This window comes from Trachypithecus francoisi, unplaced genomic scaffold, assembly GCF_009764315.1.
Source record: "Trachypithecus francoisi isolate TF-2019V2 unplaced genomic scaffold, Tfra_2.0 Lachesis_group0, whole genome shotgun sequence".
In the NCBI taxonomy this organism is placed as follows: domain Eukaryota; kingdom Metazoa; phylum Chordata; class Mammalia; order Primates; family Cercopithecidae; genus Trachypithecus; species Trachypithecus francoisi.
In genome coordinates this window covers 147,411,083-147,422,238 of record NW_022681453.1, presented here as the reverse complement: position 1 = coordinate 147,422,238, position 11,156 = coordinate 147,411,083, and the positions used below count along the sequence as shown (strand labels likewise).

Sequence of the window (11,156 nt, the reverse complement as noted above, 5' to 3'; positions counted from 1 at the left end):
CAACTTGGAAGACTGAGGCAGGAGAATCACTTGAACCCGGGAGGTGGAGGTGGCAATGAGCCAAGATCACGCCACTGCACTCCAGCCTGGAGACAGAGGAGACTCCATCTCAACAATAAAGAAAAAAAAAAAGATTAATCTAGCAATTATATGGAGAACGGATTGTAGGATAGACTGGATGGTGTCAGGGAGAATAAGTAGGTTTAGGAATAAGATAATGATAGTTGTGAATACACAAGAAGAAATAATTTCTTCCCTTAGAATGACAGATACAATTTTAATGTAAATACAATATGTGAATATCCAGACTACATTCTGCTCTAAATTATTTTCTAATTCTCTAGTTAGGTTCTACATAATTAAAATTTTAATTGCTAACTTTAATAGATAAATTATATTTTCTAAAATCTAATATGGAACCATGACATCTGGGTTTGCATGCAACCCATACAGAGGAATTTATTCAAAGTTAGAAGTTCTAATTCTTTATCTAATTCTTTATTTTTCTTTGTGTTTTTTCTATAACCCCAGAAAAATTATATCTGAGCTTAATCTTTTAACTCATGATTAACAGAATGTGCAGGCTTTTGATTCTGGAATAAGTACCTCACTCTTACCAGAATAACAGGTTTATTGAGCTGTTTTTATATTATTATTCTCTGGACTTTGTCTATATTTCCAGTAATTCCTCTGCAGCAAAATAAAATAGTCCCTGCTTCATTGGGACCTGGCAGTGCTACCCTCTCCCAGATCATCGTGGTTGTTATTACCTTTTTATGTTAATTCCAAGTTATTTTTCTTACATTTTTAAAGTCACCCAGTTTATCTGCTTTCTTGCTTTTCATTTTGCCCAGATGCATTAAATTAGGACCCTCAACAAAATAAATTTAAACTGCCTTCTCCAAGGCCTAATAATATTCTAAGATCTAAATCCAAAGGAAATAACTAAATCCTATCTTTTTTGTTAACTTGCTGTAGCATTTAGCCTGGTTAATCACTGCCCACTTTATAGATATCTCTCCTCTCTTAATTTCTAAAGCATCAGACTTTCGTTTTTCCTGCCATTCTCTAGGCAGTTTTGCTCGGTCCCTTGTGGACTCTTCTATTCTTGAAAGTATGGTGTCCCAGGGCTTTCTTCCACTTGTGACACTTATCTTTTCCTGCTTTAAAGGCTTCAAGGTTTTACATCCTGCACTCATGGTTTAAATTTCTAAGTTCAAAACTTTAAGCTAGAGCATTCTCCTGGCAAGTACTTGCAAATTTTCTGGACTTTAATGTTCCATAAGCACCTCAAGACCAGTACATTAAGAAATGAATTCCACCTTCTCAACTTCTCTTCTTACTGCACTTAAGTGCTGTACAATAAACTAGTAATGAAAGTATTACAGTATGCATTGATGTTAAATTAGATACCAAGTAATTTCAGAGTATATATTTTGTCCTGTTTATTATTTTGATGAAAGGACACATACATCCTCATAAATTATACACCTACAATGCACCCATAAACATAACAATTTAAAACACTTTTTAAAAAGGATGAATATATCTTTCCAACCTTGAGTTCTCATGTTGGATTGATGCCATATCAAATCAAATAACCACTGAATTTTGTGAAATAAAATACTAACAGCTGAGATTCTAATATGTTGAGTAGTATGATAAATCCCAGGAAAATTTATCCATCTTTATGAGTTAGACATTTTGACAAATAAATCAATGAAAAAATGAAATAGATATGTACCAAAGATGGATTCATTTAGAAACAACTGAAAAGAAAGGTTGACAGTAGTCATATAGAAAAGAAACATTAATTTAAAAAATTTTATTCTTAACTTTTTTTCCTATGAATTCAAATGTCACAAGGTTTTCCTAATGAGGCAAATATGAATAATTATTTTTAAAAATAGTTGTACTTTAAGGATTGTGTGTGTATGAGCCGTGTGTGCTTATATGTATTTTTATATCCATATACTAAATGGGTTTATTGTTCAAAAATTTAAAAACACAGAATTATTTAAAGTAGTATTTAATTTCCCCCATTATGCCTGACCCTACATTGAAATAATTACTGTCAAAATTTTGGTATGTATTCTAGATTTTTGAATTCTAGAATGCCCTATTTAGTGTACATGTAATTATTTTTGTTTATTAACATTTTAAATGTATTATTTCATTTCATTCAATTTCATTTCAGAGTTCACATGCTCTGAAAAGGGCTTGTTTTTCCTTTACCAACAATATTACAGATACTTTTCATCCCTGCTTCCTTCCCTTCCACTCCCATCTACTTGGCTACCAATCTATTTCATTTTTAAGAGGAGATGATTCTATGTTTGAACAATAATTTATTAACTAAGTCATCATTGGTGAACATTAGTATGTCTTCATTTATTTTACTGAGAATATTAAAACAATGTTGCAGCAAGCACCCTGACACATCTTTGAAAGCTTTTGTGATTACTTAGCAAACCTACAGGCAAAGTTGCTTACTCCACTAAAATATACATTTATAATGAATGCACTTGAAACAAATTTTCTCTCCTGATTAGTTGTATCAATTTACCTTACTTCCAAGAGTATATACTTTCTTGAATCTTTGATAACAATGGATAATTCAGATTTTTGAATCTTCTATTCTGATTCATTTCTTTAATAGATACTTTGAACATAATTTTATTTTTACTGGCCATTAATACAGTCCTTTAGTGATTTTTATGTTTCTGTGCTTTTCCTATTTTCTTTCAGTATATTCGTCTCATATATTTGCAGAAGCTCTATCCTCATTATGGATAAGCACTGTGTCTTCTTTTATATTGCAAGCTTTTTTTTTTCAATTGTCTTAGTTTTCATTTGCCTTAGTTGTTTTTTAATTCATTGCATAAGAAGAATGTTAATGTTGAATTCTATTTCTCTATTTTTATATCTAGATTTATATTTGTATGTGGTCTAAAATCATATTTTAGTTTTTCTAAATGGTCGTATTAGACAACAATCTTTTCAGCTTCATATTACAGTGTGCCTGAACACTTGTGACTTAAGCAATAACACCACTAATGGTCTCAGCTAAGAATTTTGGAGGTAGGTACTCCAGGACAGGGAAAACAATTTCATCGTATTATCAAAGACCTGTGTTCCTTCTATGTTTTTTAGTTTACACCTTTAGAGTATTGGCTTGTTGACTTGTTCACACAAGATCAATGCTCTGTTTTCAGGTATCACATTGTGTTCCCTGGAGGAAGAAGTAATCAGAAAAATAGAACCGGCAACATTTTCCCCTTTTTACAGAAAAGTAAATGCTTTACTAAAAGTCCTAATACAGTTATGGTTATGTTTCATTGACAATACCTGACTACATGGGGCCCCTAGACACAAGGAAGCTGAGAAAGTAATAGATGTAGGGCTGTAGAGTAGACCTACAATCTGGCTATCATGCTTTTAAACATATATCAAAAACATCTTACATGGCTTTTAGATGATTGTGCACCTGTGCTTCTGCTGTAGCAAATAAGGAACATAACATTTTCATATTCCTTTCTCTCTTTCTTTCTCTCTCTATCACACACACAGACCACACATTTAGCCTCTGAAATTGATATGGACAAAAGGGAGTCTGGAAATGCACTAACTAAACAAAAGTGGCTCCATATTGGCTAAGGTTTTCCTTACCAGAGTTTATTGAATGATTATTCAATGAATAAATAGTCATCTATTTATTGACTTCTTTCTTTGAAAACATCCTTTCGTCATAAATTAACTTTCCATATAGAGTAAGCATCATTATATTTCTGGACTATGTATGCCATTTTTTAAAAAATTTCTACTAAGAACCAAACTGTCTTAGTTCCTGTAGTTCTTATCTGTACTGAGAGGCTGTGAGAGTCAGTAACTGTGTTTCTGGAACTTGGCTGCCAAGAATCAGGAAGACACTTATTCCTATTTATGATTGCATGTCTATTTCTCCCAGCTGTGTTTTGTAGGCCAGAATAACCTCGCTCATTAAGGTTGTCTGACTAAGTTAAATTTACGAACAGCCCTCAGGAAGAACTTATTTTCCACAAAAAAATATGTGTTGTTCTGAATTTGATCACAATCACACGGGTTCTCCAGAGTTAGATCTAGGAGCTTAATACTTCTCTCAAATCTTTACAATATTTCTGTTGATCAAAAAAGTTATCTCATGGTTTTGAAAGGTGAGCTACTAATTTGAAATACCTTAGAGCAGATCTATGTCCAGGCTAGCATTCTTTTAAATGTATATCTTAAATAAATCAATATGGCTTTTACGTGATTTGCGTACCTGTGCTTCTGCTGTAGCAATTAAGAAATTTAACCTTTTCCACTTCTCTCTCTCTCTCTCTCTCTCTCACACACACACACACACATACATTATATGTAATTATTTTTTAATTTTACAAGAGTTGAATCATAGTTCTGCACACATGCAAAGTAAATGCTTTTCCTTTACCACCTATATTATAATTTCCATCCTGTCTATCTCTCTATGTATTTTATCATCTAAAAATCTCATTCTAAGAAAAAAGAACTCCATTCTATGTATGAGCCATAATTTATTAAACAATTTACCATGGTGAGTATTTTATATATTTATGTATAGTCTTTTTAAACATACTCTTGTATAGAAGAAAGACTTGTGGGCACAAAGTAAAATAAAGTAATTTAGTTTTTATATTTCTCATTTTCTAAGTCTTCAATATACAGAGGTTGTACGTGGTCATCTCTGATGTTATGTACAACTGAAACTCTGTGTTTTCTTGTGAGGTCCAATTCAGGCCACTCATATGTGTGGAAGTGCTTTGAAGTATTCTAAAGAATTCTAAAAAATAAGATGATATCATTGTTATTATTGCTTAAAGATAATAGGCTAGAGATCTATAATGGGATTCCAGAGGGGCACTATAGTACTATAATATAAAGTTTCAGGCTAAAAGAAAGTCTATGTAAGTAAGCCAGACACTGATTACTAAAGCATTTGAAAGCCAAATTTTGGATCTGGACTTAAAAATAGAAGTTATACTATTTTGTCAACATTAGAAAAGAAGTTGTTTATGACACTGGTTGTATATTAGAATTACTAGTCATTTAAAAAAAAGAATTAAGTGACTTAAAAAATACTCTTGGGGATTTTGACTTAATTGGTACAGAATGAGGTCTGGGTATGGATATTTTTTAAAAATAGCTATGCTATTTAAACGTTTAACCTGGGTTAAAAGTCAACATAGAATAAGTTGACTTTTCTACATTTATGTTACTTTTCCCTGCTTCTGACCCGGACCCTAACTCTAGATAGAATATTTATTATGGTTTTGTGGTCGTATCACTTTGTTATCTTAAAAGCCTATTTAAAATGATGGGGCATTCGTATCCATTGTTAGACCTACTCACACTTGCTCGATGACCTTGAGTCACCAAACTGGGACTTGACTCTATGGATGTGTCTTGGCTTGGCCTACGAATCTCCTTTGAAGGTGATCAAGATGCAACATACAAACGGCCAAAATTGAGTGGATTTTCTGCATAACTTTAAATAATTTTAGATTGTGTATACTGATGATTTAATTCTTAAGTGATAAATAGAAAAATCAGAGTTGAGACTCTACTTTCAATTATATGCTTGATTTTATGGTGCTTTATTTAACTATTTGATAAGCCAATGTTACTCAGTTTCCTCAGAAAAATAGGAATATATGCATTCACTAAATTGATGGAAATTGTCCATCAATTCAGTCTGCTCATTAAAAATAATAATTACTAAACTTTCATCATGTGCATAATACATCAACAAATATAGTGTTTCTCAGTTTATTAAAAGCATAACATCAAATTTCACCCTTCTACATACAAAATTGATGTGTTCTATTTCCCAGATTACAGAAAGAGTAAAATTAATGCTCAGTAGAAATTTGTATTTTCAAGATTCTGCAGGTGTAGCTAAGCAATGTCATCACAATGTGAAGTGTTGTTGCCATCTGCAGCATGAAAGACTTATTAAACATGTATATTACCTAGGCATACGTAACTGGATTTTAAAAAGTAAGAACTATTTAATTTCTCTATTAGTCTTTCTGTGTATTTTCCACAGCTAGCCTTCAACGTAATTAAAAATATGGTATAGTTTAAAATATTCGGTGTACTTAGGTATATAATATAGGTGCCAAAATGAATACTGACATTTTATTTTATTATTTGGTTAAGCTACAATTAATACTGAAGAGGCAATGAAATGGTAGACCAAAATAACGTTTATGATCTATTGGTATTGGAAAATATTTTCCAAATCTTTTATGTTTAATAAAGTTTTTTAAATTAAATAATCCAATATAATGTAAACTTTTTCTCAAAGGTATTTTTTCAATCTTACACATTAGCTACTTCATGGATTATATGGAATAATAACCAAAAAGATATCCACAGAATAACACCGCAGATATACTATCAGTGGATGAAAGATTTAAAGTTGTTTATATGTTACCTTTCTAAATAGAATCAGCACATAATATTGATGAGAATATTATTAATTCAGGTCTTAAAGGAATAAAAGCACCTCTCCCCTAGTTTTTTGGATTCTCATTTTATTTTATTTTAACAGTTATTTCATCGTGTCATTTCATGCCCACTCATATTCTTCACTCTGGAAGGTCAAAAAAAAGCTAACAGTTTTGTAAAATTTGGCAAGTTACTTAACCTTACTGAGCATTTATTTTTTTCATCTGTACCTTTGGGCTTGTAATGTGTGGCACTGGAATCAGATGAGAAATGTATGTAAGAAGTCTAGCCCAGTGTCTCATAATGCTCATTAATGCTAGGCTTTACATATTTGTGAAACAAATAATCTTATTGTATTTTAATTTTGTTTCAGGCAAAATATCAAATTTTAATATTTGAAATCTCTTATAGTTCCATTGTAATTGTTTTTAAAAAGAACAATATATTTATAATTAAATCAAAAATGCCTTGAAATGCATTTTCAATAATGCTGATGATAATACTTGGCAGGCAGTCATAAAATAGAGGCTCAGTTAACAAAACTAGTTAGTTTTTTCCATTTCTTTAACAATATTTTTAACGAAAATTTTTTCTTTTTAAGATATATTACAGATTCCTTAAATTATTCAATTCAAATTATTTAAATAAGTGATGCCCAGATTTAACACCTAGACAGAATGAACCACAATACATGTCACTAAGTACAATTCCCACCTATTTTTAATGGTAAAAATTTCACAGCTTAAGACATAGACAAAATCCATTTACATTTATTTAGAGAAATTTTATTAAAAAGAATTTTTTCTTCTAAGATGAGCAAAACACAATGTAAGGAGAAATGATAAAAATCAAAATGTAGAGAAAGGAAAAAATGCTTAATTTGAAAAGTCAAAACATGATAAACAATAAAACAATAATATAAAACTTACAAAACAGGAGTGAAAGTAAATTATGAAGTAGTAAATGTTTATGTTGTTTCTTCAGTTCGTTTTCATTTTGAAAATAAAATATAACAAATCTAAAAATAATATGTCCGTAAACCTCTAATTAAGGCTCAAATGAATTAGAATTTCAGTGTGCAACCTGTCTGGGCTATAACCTGAATCCTTCAGATCATCTATCCAAACCTCTCTTTTGTAGGGAAGTCTGATTTATCTAACAAGTTTTAGCTTCCTTCCTTCAAGATATTATGGCTTCAGAAAAATACTGTTTTGTTCCCCCTTAATAGTTGTCTATTTGCTCAGATTCAGTTTCCGAGTTTCAATACAGTTTCTAAACAATTTCCAAAGCCCCTAGAGGATGCTTTGGCCAAATACAGACAAAGTACATACATTCAGAAGAAAATATTATTTGAACCATTACTTGGAGGAAACCTGGGGAACAGCTGAGTGGGAAGATGTGGCCTAGCCCAAGAGAGTCTGACCTCATTAAGCACATTCTGATCTTATGCATCCTCTTCATTCTTCATTTTGACTACTATATTTCTATCTCTTCTGTATCTTTGTTTGTGCTGCGCTCTTGGCTTGGAATATTCTCCCAGCCAAACACTACCTAGCTTTGACCCCACCTAGCATGGAAGACACATATTCAACTCATGGGTTATTTGTTACTACTTTCTAGGGGTACTAACCTTCCACCTTAAATGATATTGGATGCTTCCTTTTTTTGTGCCTTTGTGGTATATTCTCTTTATTGTAGCACCTGTAACACTGAATTGAACCTGTTCTTATGAGTGTCATGGCCATACCTTCAGTTTCTAATGACAAAAATTGGAATGAACTGATTTTTTATACTAGAATTCTTAAAATCCTTTACATTCCATAGCTAACGAAATGCCAAGTTTTGTCAATTCCTCTTCCTAACCTTGCCTTGCAAGACTGTATGTGATTTAACCCCTGGCTACGTTTTCTACAGCAGTTCATTTCTCTCTCTCTCTTGTTTACTGTACTCCATACTGGCTTCCTGTGCTTCTCACACTTGCCCAGTTGCTCTCAACTCAGAGACTTTGAATTTGATTTTTTTTAAATTGAGATGGAATCTTGCTCTGTCACCCAGGCTGGAGTGCAGTGGCGTGATCTTGGCTCACTGCAATCTCGGCCTCCCGGGTTCAAGAAATTGTTCTACCTCAGCCTCCCGAGTAGCTGGGACTACAGGCGCAAGCTGCCATGCCCAGTTAATATTTTGTATTTTAGTGGAGATGGAGTTTCACCGTGTTGCCCAGGCTGGTTGAGAACCCCTGAGCTCAGGCAAGCCGCCCGCCTTGGCCTACCAAAGTGCTGGGATTACAGGCGTGAGCCACTGCACCTGCCCTGCATTTGCTTTTATATCTGCCTGGTACACTCTTTTCCTAAATATTCTTAAGTCTTGCTTTCTTCTTTCTGGTCTACGCTAAAATGTAACAGCAGTTCTATTTCTATTTTGTTACCCTGAATTACTTTGTTTCATGGGTTTGAGGGTGTAAAATTCTCATCCTCCTAGGAAAGAATTGATTGTTCACTCCTTGCATTAACAATCAAACGAGTAACAATCAAAACTAGTATTACACCTGTTTAATCAATCAATGATTGATTGCAAAAGTACACACACTTCTGAAAGACAATTGGAAACATCTTCTTCACGTAATTTCTGAAAATCAGATAATCAGTAATAACTTTAGTCCAGTGAACAGATTCCTAAGGGTCAGCCAGTCAGCAATTAGTATAGTGAACATATTTACATAGCTAAAGTCAATACTCCATTATTTAGACTCCACACTTTCCCAAAACCCTATATAATTTACCTTCTTCGCTTTTAAATTGTGTCTTGCAAAACCAGTTCTCCCTTGCCTGAACACATAATAAGTTTAACTTTTTGTTTTAGATGTTGAGTGGTAGATTCCTTGTCAATATTTGTGATTATCTATGGTAACCTTATCATGTTGTTACCTGTTGGTTTATTATCAACTCTATTCTATGTAAGCTCCACAAAGGCAGGCACCTTGTTGCTTTTGTTTAATGCTATAACTTAATGCTGGCATTGATGCCTAGTACAGTGTATGCATTCCAGAAATATTTGTTGAAGAGAGTTTAAAGCAGGGACAATGTACCATTGAGTGTAATATCCCCATTGCCTAATATGGAGCCTAGTACACAGAAGTGGTTTCAAAAACATTAGCTAAATAAGTGAATGAATAAGAAAAAGTTCAGGAGTGACTCTAGAATACAATGTTTTGTATTCTTGAAAATTGCTAAGAGCAGATTTTAAGTGTTCCCAGCACAAAAAAAAGTGAGATAATGCCTATGTTAATTAGCTCAAGTTAGCCATTCTACAATGTATAGATATATTTCAATACATCATGTTGTACATGATAGATATTATATTTTTATTGGTCAATTATAAAATAAATAAAAATGAAAAAAATGATTGTCTGTGTATTATTTAAAACATTTTTAGGAACATCCTTGAAGTAAACCAGAAAGTATTCAGATCTTAATGGGTCCATATAGTTCTCATAAACTCACTTCTCTTTTCAGAAATATTCTAGTTGAAAAGATACCCACTTTCCTTTTTGACATCTCTTTTTGAAAGACTTAAAGGAATTGCAATTTCCATGACTAAAACTGAACCCATGCTCTTTGCCCTAAACCAGATCCTCTTTTAATATTTCCTCTGTCAGTAAATGACAAAGGCCTGAAATCCTTTCTTGCTCACAGAGAGTAGGTAGGGAGAAACTGGTCAGGCAGTCAGTTAGGGTGGGTCCTTGGTTGAGTTCTTTCAAACAAAAGAACAGCCTGCAAGCATAAATAAGGGAACTTGCACAGGAGAGCTTATCTAAGATGTGGCCACACTGCATAGATAAGACAGGCCACACGGCTGACTTGCCCAGACACGTCTGCAATGGAAAATTCCATCCCCTGACACACGTGGAGTAAGGGGAACAAAGCAATATGGAGTAACTCAAGGTAAGGGCTTGCATGCACACTAGGAGGACAGGGTGGAGCTACCAGAAATTTGCACTTTATGCAAATTAGATGCCCAGCCCTCATTGGTTTCTTATAAAAGCTTCTGTATTCAACTGTAAAATGGCAACCCTTTTCTGGGACCCCTCTCTGAGGCAGAGAGCTTTCTCTCTTTCTTTTGCTTATTAAACTGTTGTTCTTTTTTTTTTTTTTTTTGAGACGGAGTATCGCTCTCGCCCAGGCTTGAGTGCAGTGGCCGGATCTCAGCTCACTGCAAGCTCCGCCTCCCAGGTTTACACCATTCTCCTGCCTCAGCCTCCCGAGTAGCTGGGACCACAGGCGCCCGCCACCTCGCCCGGCTAGTTTTTTGTATTTTTTAGTGGAGACGGGGTTTCACCGTGTTAGCCAGGATGGTCTCGATCTCCTGACCTCGTGATCCGCCTGTCTCGGCCTCCCAAAGTGCTGGGATTACAGGCTTGAGCCACCGTGCCTGGCCTAAACTGTTGTTCTAACCTCACCCTTGGCATGTCTCATTCTTGATTTTCTCGGCTATGGGACAAAGAACTCTGGAAAAATTTAGTTTGTAGTTTAAAAGAGAATAGCCCTTCCCAGACCAAAACTGCCCCTATAAATCTAATGAAAGGCCACCAGGCTAAAAGGATGAGAGGGGCCCGAATTCTGCTAAGACACAGGTGTAATGAAAAGATTACC

At 33.9% G+C, this 11,156-nt stretch overlaps 1 protein-coding gene across 1 annotated transcript in view; it reads right to left on the bottom strand.

The window, feature by feature from the left end:
* Window positions 1-4,721: 4,721 nt before the first annotated feature.
* The window catches only part of PLSCR5 (phospholipid scramblase family member 5), a 28,963-nt gene continuing 22,528 nt past the window's right edge, over window positions 4,722-11,156 (bottom strand). The window contains exon 8 of the mRNA XM_033201191.1: window positions 4,722-4,837. The gene's annotated coding sequence lies outside the window, so the exon portion shown is untranslated. The remainder of the gene's footprint in view (window positions 4,838-11,156) is intronic.